Source organism: Aethalodelphis obliquidens, unplaced genomic scaffold (assembly GCF_003676395.1).
Source record: "Aethalodelphis obliquidens isolate GAN/ISIS:26980383/991018 unplaced genomic scaffold, ASM367639v1 scaffold61, whole genome shotgun sequence".
NCBI lineage: Eukaryota > Metazoa > Chordata > Mammalia > Artiodactyla > Delphinidae > Aethalodelphis > Aethalodelphis obliquidens.
The window spans coordinates 6,754,834-6,773,146 of record NW_020838005.1 but is presented as its reverse complement, the minus strand read 5'-3'; the positions used below and the strand labels follow the sequence as shown (position 1 = coordinate 6,773,146).

At 40.2% G+C, this 18,313-nt stretch overlaps 1 protein-coding gene and 1 non-coding gene across 2 annotated transcripts in view; both read left to right on the top strand.

The window, feature by feature from the left end:
- The window catches only part of XKR6 (XK related 6), a 272,791-nt gene that overhangs the window by 74,995 nt on the left and 179,483 nt on the right, over window positions 1-18,313 (top strand). The gene's annotated exons all lie outside the window — the stretch shown is intronic.
- LOC113610193 (U6 spliceosomal RNA) lies at window positions 4,890-4,996 on the top strand. The gene has a single exon (XR_003428991.1). It is a non-coding gene; the product is annotated as a U6 spliceosomal RNA (small nuclear RNA).

Below are 18,313 nucleotides of genomic sequence, written 5' to 3'. Positions count from 1 at the left end.
TGTATCAGTCTTGAAGTGACAAATGGAGTTTTATGATTAATATAACAAGACTGAGTATAAAATTACTTGCCTTAATAAGCTATAAAGCATGTCTTTATAGCTTTATCACTCACTACTTTATCATTAAAGTATTAAAATCTCACTACTTTATCATTAAAGGTCTTGACCAAAGTGAGAGTAGTGAAAATTGTGGAATTCAAAGAATAGGGTCAAATATTTGTTGTTGTTGCATTCTCTGGGTTGGATGGATTGGTTCAGGGAATATGATAGAACTGTAACTTGTATAACAAAACATACTGTGATTGAAGCAAAGGGGGGAATGAAACTGTGAACATAGTATGGATGAGGATAAAAGTTACTTAAGGGAAAGACCTGAGTTTTGGAGAGGCAGCTACTTTTCGTTTTTTGCCAAAGAATGCTAGCAAATATGAATTGAGAAGAACTGTGGGTTCTCTTCGTTGATGTAAGACACAGATTTGGAATTTACAGATAAGTGAATGTTTAAGGCTTATAGCAAAAGTGTATCTATCAATTATTTATGTCTTCTTTGAAATTTATTGCAACTGGAAAAAGCAGGGATCTATGACATACATGATACATTGACTGTTTACAAATCAGACCAGCATGCAGTTTTCCTTGATGAAGATGTGAATGCATCACAAGATAAAACTTATAGAATCATCTTATGAACATCAGTGGGAAATGGACTTCAGAGCTCATTGATTTTGTTTTTAATATTTTCACTTGAGGCAAGCCTTAGCCTAAACCTAGATATGACTCAAAACAGTTCTTTTCTTCTTTATTCTAAATACTTAAGTGTAAATTACAGTTTATTCCTCTAAAGTGTGGTTCTGAGACCTAGAAACTTCAGAGTCAAACCATTTAACTTTGTACCAGTTGTCCAGATATTAAATTTAGTTGGAATTCACATGAAAAATGAAGGAAGATAAGCTGACTCAGACGTGTTTATAGACCCTTGATTTAAGACAAACATAGAGCTTAAACTGAATCATGTGTATATATTTTGATATTTTTTGGTAATGTACCATATTCCTACACAAAGAATTTCATTGGTATAGATCAAGCAGAGAAATGAAAAACATTGAACAATGTTAGTATAGACTCTAATGGTAATTTATGTATTTAATTTAATGGATATGTATGAATGGTATAAAAATTTATGAGATACTTGTCTTCATTACACTATAGTTAAGCCCAACTCTTTAAGTAGCTTTGGCAGCAGAATTTCTGATTTTAAATTGTGGCTTCAGGTGAATGAAGTACTCTTCTATTAAGTGATTTTAGTTTCTTGGCTGACATAACCTTACAAAGTAGTCTGAGATGTTTATACTTGGGGTTGAAACCACCAGTGCTCTCCAAATGAAGGATAATTAATTTTCAGGATTGATGTAGGGTTTTGAAAACACAAGCTTCACATGGGAAGAGACCGACTGGTGACTGGCGTTCACTCGCAGCATGAGCGTGGGGCTTCTGAGTGGGTTTTGTTTCCAGTCCTGCAGTCTCATTCAGCTGTCGTGTGATACATACCGATCTCCTCCTCTCATGGAAACAGCAATCCTTATTTTCTGTCCCCTTAGCATTATAGCCAAGACCCGAGACAAAAAGTTAGGAAATAAAAGGCTAGGACCCCACTCGCTGAGGTTTGGAACCATCTTTCATATTCAGCATTTGACTTCCAGTGCTTCGAAACATTCAATATTTGTGGAATGAGTGAACGCTCACTTTGTAGAAACAGGTTAATTTTCACTTACTACTAGCATTACTGTTGGACTAGGAGTTCTAAATACACAAAAATGTGTTTCTTAGGGCCAGATCATTGTACTGGTTCAGCGTTACACTTTACTTTCTTGCCTTGGTTTATGTGCGTAAAGAAGTGCTAAGTTGCTGTCTAACATCATTAGCTTCGTTAATGATATTGTTATATTTAACTCTGTAAGAAATAAATAAATGTTTCATAATCTCAGGAGATGAATAAAATATTACTCTTGCTTTGTTGAACCACCTTGGAATTAAATTGTCATTATTGTTATACCCAGCAAGCTGACAGGGTAAGAAGAGCACACTTTCTAAATAAGGTTGTGGTACTCTGGATGGAAATGTGTACATTTTCATTTTTCTGAGATTAATAATGCCTTCTAATATTTTACATTTTAGTGTCATGTTCAAGGTTTCATTTCATGACCATTTGTTCATTCACATGTATTTTTATTTTTAGCTCTAAGCGAAAGACATGAGGCCTAAGACTGAAATGAGGTTGTTTTGAGGCCATCTGATTTCTGGCTAGAAGGTGTGCGATCGCCTCGTCCTGAAACCACTGCAGACAGAATGGTAATGGCAAAGCCTGAGACAAAGAGAGGCCTTCATGTTTTTCCATGTCTCCTCTCCTACCCCAATTCCTTTCTTTTTAAGCTTAAAATTTTAAGTTGTGAACAAAAGGTATTAAACAACATGCTGCCATTCTAACTAAACTGGTTCAAGTGTTTAATAACAAAAGGATTAATTATATAAAACTACATATTAATTAAACCTTTAAGAGTTGTTTAAACATAACTTTAAAAAAAATGAGCTCTTGTGAGGTACTTAAGTAACCACAAAATATTTATTATACGAAAGCACCTGAGCCCATTAGGTATTTGCAGATTGAAATAATGTTTTTCCTTTGCAAACCAATACAGCTTGCTCTTAACAGGGACTACGGGCTTCATAAGGTTTTCAGAGTAGGAAGTAAGGATTCTTGCCATAGCTTTGCTTTTCTGTCATAAAGAATTTTGATGTTTTATGTATGTGTGTGTTTTTTGCTTTTTACTTTTTAAAAGGTAAAGTGCCCATTAAGAATGTTAGTTGTATCAGTTAAACTCTGCTCTAATTATTACATGTATCTTAGTTCCAAATATATTTTATAGTTGAAGATAACAGCACTCTATTGTAGTAAAACATTTTTCAGGGAGTGTAGTGGCTCTCTTTATTAAGTTTATTCCAACGGACCATGTCCTGTTAAATGTGTTGATATAGCCGTGCTGATAAGGCAATCACTATCCCTCCACCCCCCCAGAATAGAATTTCAGTAGATTCTTTGCTCAAGTTCGAATTTTATACTAAGCCACTTTTTCAGAAGAAGTGGCTCTTCATATTATTTCATTTCCTGTACTACATGTAACAGCATTAATAGCAAAAATAATATTATAAATGTACTTATATTTAGTCTAAATTATGCATCAGTTTGTTTAATTGTGATGAGGTGCTGAGAAAATGAAATTGTCATCCTATTCCAGAGAGTAACGCAGAGGGCAAATTCTAAGGAACTGACAACAATGAGAATTATTATTATTTTTTTAAGTCATGCTTATTTTCATGTTCTCTTCTAGAGGCTCAGTTGTAATATAGTTCTAAACATCACCTCATTTCCTTACAAACAGTGTTTTCTTAAAAACAGTATTACAAATAGTATTTTACTGACAGTATTTTCTCAGATGTTGAGAGTGACTTAAAATTTATAAAATATATTCTTCTTATTCATGTATGTGACTTTCTATGATAATAGACTTATTCACATGTTACGTAAATCCAGGCACTGTTTTGGTTGACTGGAGTGCAATGACTATATATCTGTGACCTCAATTTATACTTAGATAATTCAGCCTAGCCTTGTTCTAAAGAAAAGCAATGTACAATAGGTTGTTTCCTTGTTTTATCTTATCTCTTAATTTGTTGTTTTACTCTTCTTTTGGAAATGTGAACTCTGAACTCCTGATTTTCTATGGAAAAATTAAATAGGCTGGTCTAAATAGCATGGTTTTTAAGCCTGTAGTTAGAAGAATTGTTCATATAGTTCATTTTTGTGTATTAATGTTTTAATGAGAATTACTGATTATTTTTATTTTTAGAAATTCTCATTTCTTGTATTTTCCCAAACAAAATTGTTTTTCTTTTTCAAATAAAGCCTATCTAGATTGACCCTTTTTGAGCTTACAAGAACTTTGAAGGTCATCTTTCTTATTTCATGTGCTAAAAGTTAATGAAATAGAAGCACAAAGACTTTCACCACTACTAACTGGCTAAAACATAGTTTCTAAAGGTATGAGTTAATAAGAATGAAATCAGTAATTTCATTTATGCATCTGAATGTCTGTTACCTTAATGGTAGCTTTTCAAAGAAAATAAAGACAAATCTAATACCACTTTAAAGCCTGAAGCTGTACATACGAAGATATTTTGACCCAGTAAATATTTAAATAGGTAATGTGTATGACTATAGTTTAATATTTATTTTGTTATAAGTAAACTGCCTTGTTATTAAGGAAAACTTTAATATTAGACTTACCAGCATATAACTGTAAATGAGAAAAAAATTAACTTTAAAATGTTTTGAAAATTATAAAAGTAAATATTGACCTTTTCTAAGAAAGTCTTTTCCTTTTGACATTGTTTAATTTTTTTTCCTTTTTGTTTTTTAGGTTTGCAATTTTTTTTGGTGATGGCATGTTCAGAATCTTGGATCCCTAAGTTGAATATGTTGGAAATATTTAGGAACTCTGGAAATTGTTGTTTTTGTGTATATAATGACTTTCTAGGTGAACCAATAGATTTAATAAAAAGTATATAAAAGAATAGGCATTATAATTTTGTATTTCTAAGTTAGCATGCATGTCTCAAATTCTCAGCTATCATTATTAGTGTCATACTCTGGAGACAATTATCTTTTGAAGATTTGGGGGCTCTCATGGACCTCATATTTTTCCAGGCAGTTTATGTAATCCTCCTGTGCCAATTTGGTCAGCTTCTTTGCCTGCCTACCTTGTAGTGTAGCTTACGTAGATCAGAGGTAATTTTTGATCAGGAGGAGAGAAGATAAAATAATCATCAGGTGAGTGCTCGCTTCGGCAGCACATATACTAAGATTCGAACGATACAGAGAAGATTAGCATGGCCCCTGTGCAAGGATGACATGCAAATTTGTGAAGCGTTCCATATTTTTTTATTAATTAAAAAAATCATCAGGTGACAGTCCTAAAGGTAGTAATTACAAAACTTCAACCTGGAAATGGCCTCAACATGGTCTGTATCAGAATATGCAAATTCTATCCGATATATCCAATACATTTGTGGCAAAATGCTGCCAGTTTTCAAGTTAGATATTATTATGTGGGACGGAAGTGCCAATGAGGAGGGAAAGGAGCTGCTCAGTTTCACCTCCTCCTCTCCCCCTGTTGTTGAGTGAATAAATTTGGAGAGGAAAATGCCAAGAGGCAGACTGTGTGAATGAAAAGGAGAAGGAACAAAACCGGACTTTCCAAGAAGGGCTGTTTCCCTTAAAAAATTGCAAGTTGCCTATATTCTATGTACACTGTTCTAAAACTATAGGCTACTTTCATGTAGACCCAGAATGTGAACTAGGTCATTCTTGACCCTAGAAATGGGTGGAGATGTATTTGATAGGAGAATCAGTGCTTGGGTGACTGGAGTTCCATTATTGGTGGTTATCTTCTCTGGCCTGTTCCTGCTGGGATTAGGAACTTGAGGAACATTCTGGGTGGGTAGTTATTTTGATGGTCAAATATGATTGCCTCCCTATCGTTTTGACCAAAACTGGAGAAAGATTGATTTTTTTTTTTAAAGACCGTATTCAGAGCAACTTGAAAAAGGATTAAAGGGAAAGGATAAGTAGAATTCAGGGAACTACAGAGATTGAGTGGTAGCTCAGTAGGATGTTAATTATTTGTTTATTGCAAGTTTTATTATTGGTAGATTATCCAGTAATACAGAAATTGGTGTAGAACAGAAGTTTCATAACATTTCTATTAGAAGGCATTTAGAAGCTAAATAAACTACACTGTAACCGCACCCTCCCCCCTCCTCCCTTGCTTTGCTTGGTTGAAGAGGAATTGGCTGATAAATATTTAATGGCACAATGAAAACATCAGATAGATTTTTTAAAAAATCAAGTTATATTTTAATCTAAATGTGTTGCCTATTTAGCTGCTTTCCCATTACAACTGGTTTTAAAAAACTCTCTTTCTGTGGGGCTTCCCTGGTGGCGCAGTGGTTGCGAGTCCGCCTGCCGATGCAGGGGACACGGGTTTGTGCCCCGGTCCGGGAAGATCCCACACGCTGTGAAGCAGCTGGGCCTGTGAGCCATGGCCGCTGGGCCTGCGCGTCTGGAGCCTGTGCTCCGCAACGGGAGAGGCCACAGCAGGGAGAGGCCACAGCAGTGAGAGGCCCGCGTACCGCAAAAAAACCAAAACAAAACAAAACTCTCTTTCTGTGATACTTTTGTCAATAGAGGCGTTTCCTCTTAGCCAATTCTAGCCACAATATTGACCGGGCCTAGGCATTTGATATACCCTAAAGGAATTAGGCAGGAAAAAACTTGGTCCCTACTGGAATGAATATTTTAAAGATCTTCTTAGATTCTGTGAACACTGTGAGTACAAATGAAAGAGACCCAGGAGAGGGGAAACCTTAAGAGCCTAAGAATGAAAATGATGGTGGGGATGGGGGCGGGGTGGTAAGCTCTTATATAACTAACCGAAGGTGCGCTAAGGGCAGGGAATTCGTTTCCTGGAGGTTATGAGGTAGCGTGTGAAATTCCTTGGACAGGAGGCATTCCGATTTAATTTGGGTACTTCACACTGGCATGCCGCAGTATTTTAAGGATAGTGGCAGGTGATCTTGGGAAATATCAGTGCATTTACTAACAATGAGTTTGATTTTATTCTGGTATGTTATGAATGGGCATGTAGCTCAAAGATTAGCTTAATTCAAAATAAATATCTTAAATATTAGAGAAAATATTTTAAAAATGGGTCTTTCATCCCTGCTGTATAACTTTAGGAAATAATGCAGAATACTGAACATAGTAGAGAATTGATGGCATGAATATAATCAGAATTTGATGGTTGCTTTCTAGAAACTTCTAAATAAAACCTAAATTTGTTTAAAGTTGTACTACAATAGCATTTCTAGTGTGTATGTCTCATGGGAAGGTCTGTACCTTCTTGGATCACTGCACTTCACGGCCTTGCACATCGCTGTGAGGATTCAGAAATTGACTCAGTTACCCAGGGATCATTAGATCTTTGGGTACAGTCAGTACATAGGGGCACATAGAGAAAGTGAGCCTCGAACGATGGCCATTTGTATTTTGGAAGTTTTAAACCCCATTTTGAAAACCGGCAGAAAGCTATGGATCGTTTCCCCAACAAAACTTCCATTTCTGAGGGTGGAGGGATGGCCCTTGGTTGTCATTCAGGAAGCCCTGATCTAAAAGACCATCTTCATTTTACTTCTGACCTTGCTCCAGCTTTGTTGTCACTCTCCGTCTGTAGTTCTCTGTCACCTTTGAATGGAGCGCCAGATCCTGAAGGATGCTTACTGCCTTACCCACTGAACTGAAGCCACAGTCCAGAGCTTTGTGATGTCATGGAGCAAAAACTCTGCAAAGGGCTGCCCCAAAGGTGCAAATGGTAAGAATAGGGCCTGAGGCATGGGACAGCCCTCCTAGGTAGTACCTACCTCCTGCTGGTTTAGGGGCATTTATTTCATAGTCAGTTGAATATTAATGTTTTGTTTTTAAAAATGAGCATATTTCTCCTAAAATTTTTCATCATTATAAAGGTGTTCTACCTAAATGTAACTTTTTTTCTCATGTTTTAGGATATCACATTCATGGTGTGAAATGTGTACTTCAAATTAACATAATGACTGGAAATTTGGGATTCTGTTATTTTGTGACTCTGAAATTTGTAGCACATTTTCAGGAAAATTGTTGAGATTCCTAGATATTTTGTTCTTTATTCCTTTCAAGTTTCCTGCGTGTATGATTATTTCTGAATTTTATTAATCTATTTGTAACTTTAGAGAAAACTGCCTTCAGTTCATATTTTGACACAGAGGGATGCTTTGATTTATCTTATTAGAAACGTGTTTTGACAAAAAATTCCATTTGAGTGGCTCTAATCTCCATTTCGGAATCTCAGATCAACTGCTTGTTACGGCATTCATTGGGACTTTTCTGCCAAATACAGCTTCACTGAGAAGGTCATCCTTGAAAAATCAAGAAATCTGAAGGAAGTAATTTTGGGACCGAGTAGAAAGATGGAAGATCATCATCAGATTACAGCACAGCACACTCTGGAAACATCTTAGACTTCACCGCTTTTGTACGTGAAACATAATTTGAATGTCTTTTATGAATTGGACCTGTAGACAGATAACATATATCTTGAATGTAAGAAAAACACAGCTCTAGCCTCTAAAACACTGCCGTCAGTACAGTCGACTCTTGATCATTCACACTGGTGGAGGGAGCCTGGGTCCTTCAGCTTAACTAAAGTTAGACGTCATGTGTTCCGATTCAAAGGTGTTTCTGTGTTCCTTTTGGAATATAGTGTTTGGACTTTTACAACATGTGCCTCCCAATTTCACCTGCCCTGAGAGAGGAGCCTGAGTTCATCTGTGCCCAGATGCTTGTTCTCTGTCCTTTTTTTTCTGTACTGTTGACCTAAATGTGGGGAAAACGTTGAGCATATAGGATTCCAAAATTGATCAGAATCTGTTAAATCTATCCCACTTCTCCTTCCCAGGTAACTTTATTCCATTTCCTTTTCAGCTCTTCTAAATGTTGCCCAACTTTAGCCCCTTTGTCTTAGGTCAGGATAGAATTATAACAGCACTGTCCAGGCTTCTTCCCTCTTGTCCTGTTTTGTTCTGCCTGTGATGGGAGGTTTCCATTGCTTTCCTCTGAAGGAGTCTACTTGTGTCCTTGCATTTCCATCTCCCTCCCTGCCTGCGGGGAAATAGAATAGATCCAGACTTAGCAATCTTGGCTCTCTAAGGTTTGCCTATAAAAGTTCATAGTATTGTATTTAAAATAGAGCTTTTTTAGCTGTGGTGTTGACAGGTGTCTCCATTGGCCATCTGCTCTGTTCTGATGCTCAGCTGGGTGTGACTGTCCACTCTTTCCCTCACCACCCAGGCCTCTTGAGGCCAGGAGTGAACCCTCACCCTGCCTCAGGCACAGGATGAGCCAGAACTGACTTCTCTGTGAGCTTGCCTAGGTCCTAGAGTCCTGAGTTAATGAGATAGTTGGAGAGATCCATATGTTTTCCCCCAGATGCTAGTAAAACAAATCATGTGCAGAGAAAATGATCACATCAATAAGATTTTGAAAGCAAGATTTGTCCAAAAATATGCCAGATTTGAGGTTAACCCACATGAACCCACATTGACCATCCAGGTATGTCTTACTTTAAAAAATACACAAAGTAACATAACCCTTAGAAAATATTACCAAATTATCCTGACATTTTCAAAATGTGATAGTACTCTAAACGTTTTTTTCTTACAAGTAGCTTTCAGAAACACGTGCAAATGTGTTTTGTGTAAAGGAGTATATACTGTATATAATATTCTGACTCTTGCTGTAATAAAATTAAACTTAAACAGTCTCATTATTTAAAGCCTAAGAGTTTGAAATTATTTTTTTGAGTAAACTTTTACAGCGTACAATACTATGTTTACTTCTCATGGAATGCACAGATATCCTTAGAAGCTGCTCTTGTGTGTTTGTTTTCCGCACATTCCACATAAAATAAAAATATTGTAAACAGGGTCCATGTCTCCAGTAAGAGTTTCCAAACTTTTGGCTGTAATTACCAAATGCTTGGGATTGGGCTGGCTGGAAATGCATATCAAGTATTTCTGTGTATGCAGCAAACTTTGTCCAAATAAAGTAGCTTTGTACTCTGAAGGAGCTTTTAGTAATGATACTTTTGTTAAATAAAATATGTGAGTTAAAGGAAAGGAAATGAACAAAAAGATCTGTAAATGTGATGGTCTAAATAGGAGGTTTGTGACCGTTTTCTGTCCAAGTTAACAGCAGTAGTAAGTCAGTAGGAATGGGGTGGAGGTGGGATTTGTAGTTTGAAGGGAAAAGAAAGATCCCCATCTGGAATTAGCAGTGGTGTGGGTCAGTGTGTGTAAGCTGTGACCCGTGGACCATGATGCAAGGTCAAGCTTGGTACTAGAAGTCTATCCTCACAGTTCCTGAATGAGCAGCAGAGGAAGGGTGCTGATCTGAGGCAAAATAGGAAAAAAAAAGCAAAGACAGTGTAAGGACTTCAAAATATTTTTTCAGTTAAAAAAAAAAAGAAATGTCCTTTAAACTTTTATGTCCTCCTGTCTACTGTATGCCCTTATTTGGTAAAAATGAAAAGCTTGCCATCCCAAGTTAGTTCTCTAAAGATATTTAAAAATTTTTGTATTGGCCTGTGAAATCGGAAGGCTGGGAGCTGCTACTTCTTGGAATGTTAATTCCAATATTCTGTGCAATATTAGCATATTAAGGTCCCAGTTGTTTATCCCACAACCCATAACTCATAGGACACTGATTAGGGTGCCAGAGAACAGTTTGGGAAGGTGTAGATAATTACTTCAGCACTGCTGTGTCATGGGAGTCATTGTCATAACCTTATTATGGGTAGCAGTTAAAAGGATAGCTGGTATCCTGTTTCAACCAGTGGTTGTCTGGAAATCTGTCAGACAAATTGCCGGTAGTTTTGTGTGAAAATGAACTGATAATGCAAAGATCTGCTACAATACAAACTTTGAGGAAACCATTTTTACTACTTTGCAGGTGATTTTTCAACCTGTGAAATAAATAGTCATCAACATGCAGGAAATTCTACACTAATACGACCAGGAACTATGCAGTGGTTATAACATTTTTATTTCCGCTTATCTCTAATATTAAAGTTCAAGATTGAATAGTCTTGTGTGACCAGACTACTTTTATTAGTTTTAAAAGAACCGGAGAAAAGAATCCCGAAGAAGGAGAAACTAAGGATGACTCCGAGATGTGTTTGGGCCGTAGGGTGATCACCTTCATTTTCCCCCACCAGAAGGGCATTTTTCAGAAAAGTATAAGCCACACAATACCAATTTTTATGTCTCGTCTACTTATGTGCTAGCCGCTCGTGTAAGTGACATATATATATATATATATATAAAAGGTGTCAAGGAGTGAATTTCCAAGAAAGATACTGAGATTTCTTCCTTTGGCAGCTTTAAGATGAAGGTCGGTATCCTTCCTGAACAGGTGCTTGTAGGCAAGTTCGGAGGAAGTCAGTGATCTCTAGTCATGGTTTACAATACTCCAAAGTACCTCCCTTTATCTCCAGGGATGTTGCAAAATTCTCACTGAATTGCTCATTAGGGAAAGCTTGTCATATTCTACATTAAGTGTTTTCCTTAGAGACTTTTTCTTAGGAGACCCAACTTTGAGTTATTAAACCCAGGGCTATGATGAGTGAGGCAGACACCTGCTTTCTGTATTCACTGGAACTTGAAAGCAAGAATGAAATTACTAAATAAGATGAAATTGGTTTGAGAGATATTTTGGACTTCATTTGCTATGTGCTGTACGTCCGTTCCCAAGGGTGGAAAACAATCAGCAAGAGTTTTAAATTTCTCAATACTGGAAGGCACTACTTTCCCATTAAAATTTTGGATTAAATATTTTGAGCATTCTTAATTTTGTAGCAGAGAAAGAATAATTGATTGAAACCATTTCACCTCAAATAGGACCCCAAATTTTGGTAGATCTGCAGTTTTGTATTCTGAAGAGAAAGCACACGTCTCTTATTATGGGCCTTTGATAACACAGGTGTAAATCCGGGATTTAGTTTTTTTCTGTCATCAGTATCTCAGTCTTGCTCCAAACCAAGTAACAGTTTTAGTCAAGTAATACCGCAGGAACTTTCCCTTGGGAATTAAAACTTTCTTTAGCTCTTGAGTTGCTCTCAGAGGCTCCTCCAGGCCCCATTTTGACCTTAGAAAACCACATCACAGAATGAGTTATGCAATTTTCAAAGCCCCATTTGCAGAATCTGCTAGCAAATGTTAAAATATTCACATCATTTGAGGCTAGTTTTCCCACTTTAAAAAGGGAGGGATTATTCTGTCTAAGTACCAGGCTAAAGACAGGTGAATGGGTGGTTTGTGGATCTCGTTTGGGACCTCCCCCGGTTCTTGTTGGCCCTGATTCATCAGGACTCCCCCTGGTGTCGGGGCTGAAGGCCACGGCTGGATTTTAGGAGGTCTGAGGCAGGTGTTGGAGCGTGGCTTTTCACATCTACCACCATAAGCAGTTCTTGTTTGCTTGTTTTATAACATCCTTCCAGGAAGTCATTGTAGCAAATTGTTGTTTCTCCCTGCCCCTAGATTATTTAGATTAATGTGGTTAAATTGAGATTAACAAGTAGAGTTAATTCAGTGGTTGCCATTTCCTCTAAAAAATTGCTGTCAGCTGCTGATCTAGAATTCCATCTTCCATGTCCTAAATTCTGATCAAAAAAATATCACTTTGGTCTGAGTACCGTGTAAAACCTTGTAATAGCCCTTTCTCTTGTCTTTCCATTCTTGGTCTCCTGCCCCACAGATCTTTCTGGCTCACTACCAACTTTTTGTAGTGAAGTTGATGAGTACCTTAAGGATTTGAAATTTAGAGCAAGAATCAGAGGTGATAGAAGGGAAGTGGCACAGGGATGGGTAAAAGTTCTTATTAAAGTGCAGCAAATACTGGATTAGGATACAGTTATCACTGGTTTATCAGGATGTTTTTATGGCCAAACAGCACAGAGCTGAGTACTGCACATTAACTCTTGCCTCTTCCAGTTCTGTTTTTGTCCTCATCTTCCTCCTGCTGATGGAGACTTGAATCCTCACAAATGAAATGTCTGAGCACTGGATTACCCTGGTGCCCAGCCGGGCATCAAGTGGGCAGAGTTTCTGCATCCTTAGACAGCCGAGTGAATGAAAAGGCCACGTTTCTCAACAATTGGAAGTTGTCGCTTGCCAGTCTTGTTTCCTGTTTCTCCCCACCTTTTTCAGTATGAGAGTCTCCAGCAAAATCATTTCCTCTAAAAGCTATTCCGTAGGGGTCTTGAGAAGCGCAGTACAGTTGGACATGGCACCTAAGTAAGTTATTCATTCCTCCAACATACTGGACGCTTACTGTGCTCTGGACTCTTGGGAAACAGAACACACAAAGCGTGGAGTTTACATTCTGGCAGAAGTAAACAGACACAAGTAAATTATCACACTGTGGAATAAATAGAAAAGAGAGAATGTGCTCAGGACCCTGGTGAGGGATGGAGGGGTAGGTGTTAGTTTTCAAACAGGGAGATCAGAGGAGACCTCCCTGGAAAGTGTGATTTGGGAAAGACGATGTTTGTAGTAATTGGAGCTGAGCAACAGGTTTATCTTAAGGAAGAGAGAAAATATTGAAACATTTCCAACAATGGTGTATGGCTTTTCTTGCCACTCCTTGATCTATGCTAGAGGCTTGCACTGCATCTAAGACCAGCTGTGCACATTCCTCCTTGTTTCTGCCACTGTCATTCCTTCTGCCCAGAATCTTTCCCAGGATCCAGCCCAGATGGCATCTACATGACGTTATTTGTGGAGATAGGCAAGGTCATAACAAGCTGGACTGCATGGCAGAATCTGACACGGAGAGTCCTGAGGGCCCACTAACAAAGGATGGGCTTTTAGAGGGGGCCCCAGGGGCCACATACTTCGCAAGGGGGTTAGAAGGACAGGCCAGGCTGAGCAAGGTCAAACTCAAGGGTGGTGAAAATGAGACAGATCACGGAGGACCCCAGATGCCACGGAGGGAGTAGGGGTTAAGTTCTACAGGCAGCAGGGGACCACTGCTGTCCTCTGGGGCTTCTCCCATGTGGGCGTTTCCACCGAGTATAGCAAAGATTCATTGGCTTTTGGGGGTTCGCAGTTTATAATCTCTGGCAAGTGAGGAATGGAGAAGAAGGTGGTTAGTAGTAATTTCCTCTCTTCCATCTCTCAGTACCTGTGTTTCCAAAAGCGTATAACTTTTTTTCTCATAAAAAGCATATGATTTGTAAAAATTTCAGCTGGCACAGAAAAATAAAAAGCAGAGTTCACCATCTCACTGCTATTAATATCCTGATCACCGTCAGTTTAGACTTCTTTCTTCTCAGGAGTATACAGTATTTGCTAACAACATCCTTTGTAATGGGTGCTCCATGCAGATATAACCAACACTATTGCTGGAAGTTTAGTGGTTTACGATTCTCGTTATTCAGGTTCTTTCCAGTTTTCACCCTTATAAACTCAGTTTCAATAAATAACCTTCTGTATAGTATCTGCACTAACCCAATCATCTCCTTGGTGTAAATGATGGACAATTCCAAAAACGGGGATGCTTATAACCGAGATACAAGATATTAGGATTTTGCGCTGTAAGACGTTACCTGGGAGCAGAGTGTGTGGGCGGGGGGGGGGGGGGGGGGTGCGTGCGTGCGGGGGCGTGTGCGTGCGTGCGTGCCTTGCGTATGCGTGCGGGCATGTGCGCATGCCTGCCCTTTCCTGTGCACTTCAGCGACGGCTTACGTCTTCAGACCTGCGTGGCGACAGCAGCAGGTGGGTTGAGGGCTGTGGCCTCTGCATTGGGCGCGGAGGGAACCGCGTCTCGTGTCACCTCGCGGTGGGAACACCTGTGGCTCACGACGCGCGTCTGCAGCCGCTTCCAGAGCCCTGACTCGCAGGCGGCGGCCCGCAGAAGCCTTGGGTATGTAAGTGCTTAGCCCGTATCGTAGCCAGACTCGGGACTTTCTAGCTTCTTCCCATGAAGCTCCTTTGATTCCACGGTTTACCGTTCTCATTAGGCGGATGAAAGACAACACATTCTCCTAGGAAGTTGAACATTCTACCACGAAACCCCGATCTGTTTCTCAGTGTAGAAGTTTTTAGGAGGATTAAGTTTGTTACTTTAGTTCTTTCAGGGAAATGTCCTCTCTGGAGGTGGTCGAATTGGATTACTCAGTGGGTTTTATATCTATGCCATCCTCCCCAGCCACTTCTCATCCTCAAGGTTTTTAGATGGTTCCTAGATTGAGCCATTGTGCACTAGACACAATGAGCAGAACTCAAGGAGTCCAGGACTCAGAGCCCTGTTACATGGAAGGTTTGACTTAGGTTGAAGTCATAAGGTCTATTCCCTCTTCTTAAAAATGGGTGCTACTGGGACTTCCCTGGTGGTGCAGTGGTTAAGAATCAGCCAGCCAACGCAGGGGACATGGGTTAGAGCCCTGGTCCGGGAAGATCCCACAGGCCGTGGAGCAACTAAGGCCGTGCGCCACAACTACAGAGCCTGCGCTCTAGAGCCCGTGCTCTGCAACAAGAGAAGCCACCGCAATGAGAAGCCTGTGTGCTGCAACAAATACCCAACGCAGCCAAAAATAAATAAATTTACCCAAAAAAATGGGAGCTACTTAAAAACCATAGCTATGTCACCGGTTCTGCTCATCAGCCAGCCCCGTTGGTGATTACCACTCCTTTCCATCTCAGGGCCTTTGCCCTCGCTGTTCCCTTTGCCTGGTAACGTGCCCCCAGGGGCTCACAGGGCTCCCCGCCTTGCTTCCGTTAGTTCTCTGTAAATTGTCTCCTCATCAGATGTGCAAAGCAGCGTCTCTGGTATTAGCTCCCTTATTTCCTCCTAGCAGCTATCGCAACCTGGCATGAAAAACTTGTCTCCTCCACTAAGCCATAAGCTCAGAGAGGGCAAGGTCTTTGTTTTGTTCCTGGATGTTTCCTCAAAGCTAGAACGACACCTGACATATGTTAGAAACTCAGCAAATACATAATATTCGAAGGAGTGAATGAATGAATCCCCCACTGCTCCCACTTTGGGAGTTGTGAAGAAACTTGGAGCTTTTAAAGGCTCTGGAAGAAAGCAAAAGACATACAAAAAAAGCCCCAACTGCCGTAGAGGAGCCTCGGGGCAGGGTCTTCAGGCCGGGCGGCCTGGCCAGCAGGTCGTTCCTGCTTCCAGCCCCTTCTCTGCCTGAATGTTCCCTTGCAGCTAACAGTCCCCCAGCTGGATGGTGACTGTGCCTTTAGAAAACGTTTTAATGGATGACTACAGTCAATAGATACTTTCTGGGCAGCAGCTATGGTGCCAGGTATCGTGCTGGAGGCCAGGGTTACAAAAGTCATCTGGACAGACTCACTGAGCCTGCAGTTTTTCAGGGTGTGAGTTTGGTTGGACAAGACTGCCCTTCTGCCATCCTCACACTAAGAGAAGAGCTCTGAGGGAGGGGAGCTTTGTTCAGCGGGAGGGGGGCTGTAATGTGGAGCCAGGTGTGCATGAGGAGGTGGTGGCTGCCCGTGTGGTGTGTGGTCCTTGTGCAGGAGAAGGGCACAAGTGGGAGGAAGACAACATGCCCGGCCTCAGGGTTTGCTTTGACCCCCTACCCCCCAAGCCGGAGGCCCAGGGGAGAGAGAGGAAGCTCGCAGTATGCCTGTTTTCTCCTGTGAAATTCTTAAGGCCCACCACTTTCCAGCTTAGACTTCTACAGACGAAATTCAGGAGCTAATGATGATTTTAAATATTTTTATGGGTGAATGTTCTAGAAAGTTGCTAGACTAGAAAGTCTATTTAAAAACTTTTGAAACGATGAATTTGTATTTCTCCTCCCACTTAAGACTCAAGAGGAACAAAGAAGACTGTTCCTCCAACAATACGAATAGACTGAAATTTAAGGGAACAGGATTTCTAAGTGATTTTGCTCACTTGTTCAAGCATAAATAAATAATCAATCCTTCAACTACTCTAAAGGAGGTATCTTGAAGTTTTCTGTAAGGAATCTTTAACTGAAAAGGAACGTAGTACAAACATGCATGACCATGTAATCCAAACTGTAAGTGACTCAGAGATGAGCATGGAGACAGAATTTCTGCCCTCTAGTTAGGAAATTACTGAAATACTGTTTTCCAGTATTTAGACATTAGAACGTTAGAACACATAAAATTCTAAGGATGAGAAGTACACATGACATTAATAGCATCAGGAAAAACCGTAGACAGGTAAGAATAGGACCTCATTTTCATCCTGTCCTCTGGGTCCTCTAGATCACCTGCCAGCTTTCAGAAATAACACCCAGCTCAGTCCTTCTGTGTGTGTGTGTGTGTGTGTGTGTGTGTGTGTGTGCGCGCGCGCGCACACATGCACACAACTTGGGGACCTAGTTCAATTGCAAATTCGGATTCAGTGTTTCTGGAGTGGGACTTGGGATTCTGCCTTTCTAACAGGCTCATTGGTGAAGCCAGTACAGTTGGTCCACAGATCACACAGAGTAGCAAGACTCTTGCTTACCAAGAACTTTCACAAGCATTTGTCCATGGAAACTTTGTAACTACCCTGTGAGTTGAGCAGTGCCTGTGTGACCTCCTTTTACACATAATAAGACAGGTTCCAAGAGGTAGAGTGACTAAATTTGTGTTAGAACCCAGGTTTTCTAACTCCTCATGGAACCTCTTAGGCTAGTTCTAATTTAGTTGTTGCATCGTGAATACAGAACAGGGAGGGGGCGTGGAACTAAAATACCATTTTTGGAAACCCAGTAGAGAAAATAACGTGGAATTTTATTACGACGGTGGTGTCTCCTGAGGTCTCCTGAGTGGCGCTGATGGACTAGGGGGGTATCAAGGTCATGTGTGAGTTCTTAGACTTGACATTTGTAGGCAACAAGGAGACACAGCAGGTGGTGAGCGCCCTGGTGGTGACAAACTTAACTGTCTTTGGGAAAATCGGATTTACCTTGACTAGAGGCTACCTTCCACATTCCAGATGGAAGTAGAGCTCTAGGGCTCAGTGGCGTTGATTCAAGGAGCACTGTACTTGTCACATGGGGCAAAGGATGTGCAAATCCTGTGCAAATGGTCTCAGTCTCACTCAAGATTTGCTGACAGGAAACACAGTGTCTTTATCTCAGCTAGATTTTAATTGGTCTTAAGGTAACTTTCAGTGAGGTCTTGATGATGCTTATTCTTCACATGGATTATGCTGAGAAATCACTAAATATTGTCAAACAGGGAAAGATACCTGCGTGGAAACCCATTGTGGCCTCTGTGAGCCTCGGGTCTTGGGCCCCAGCTGGCAAGAGGAGGCCGGCTGTCCCTGGGTCCATGAGACTGGAGGCCATTGACTCTCATACGGCCTTTTACTTTCACGATGACTGTTTTCTAGGGAAAGGCTGCTTTATTATTGATGTTGGTCTGTCTTCCTTCCTTTTCCAAACTCTCAGGCATTTGCCACTGAGCAATCCAGTGGTAGCATAGAAAGATTTGATTCGTTTGGCATCTGTTCAGCTCGAAAACACGAGTGCCTTGATTTTGCAGTGTTCTGATGGTGTCTTGTTATAATACACGTTCACTGCAGAAGTTTTGGAGATTAAAGGAAAGTACAAAGAAAAAA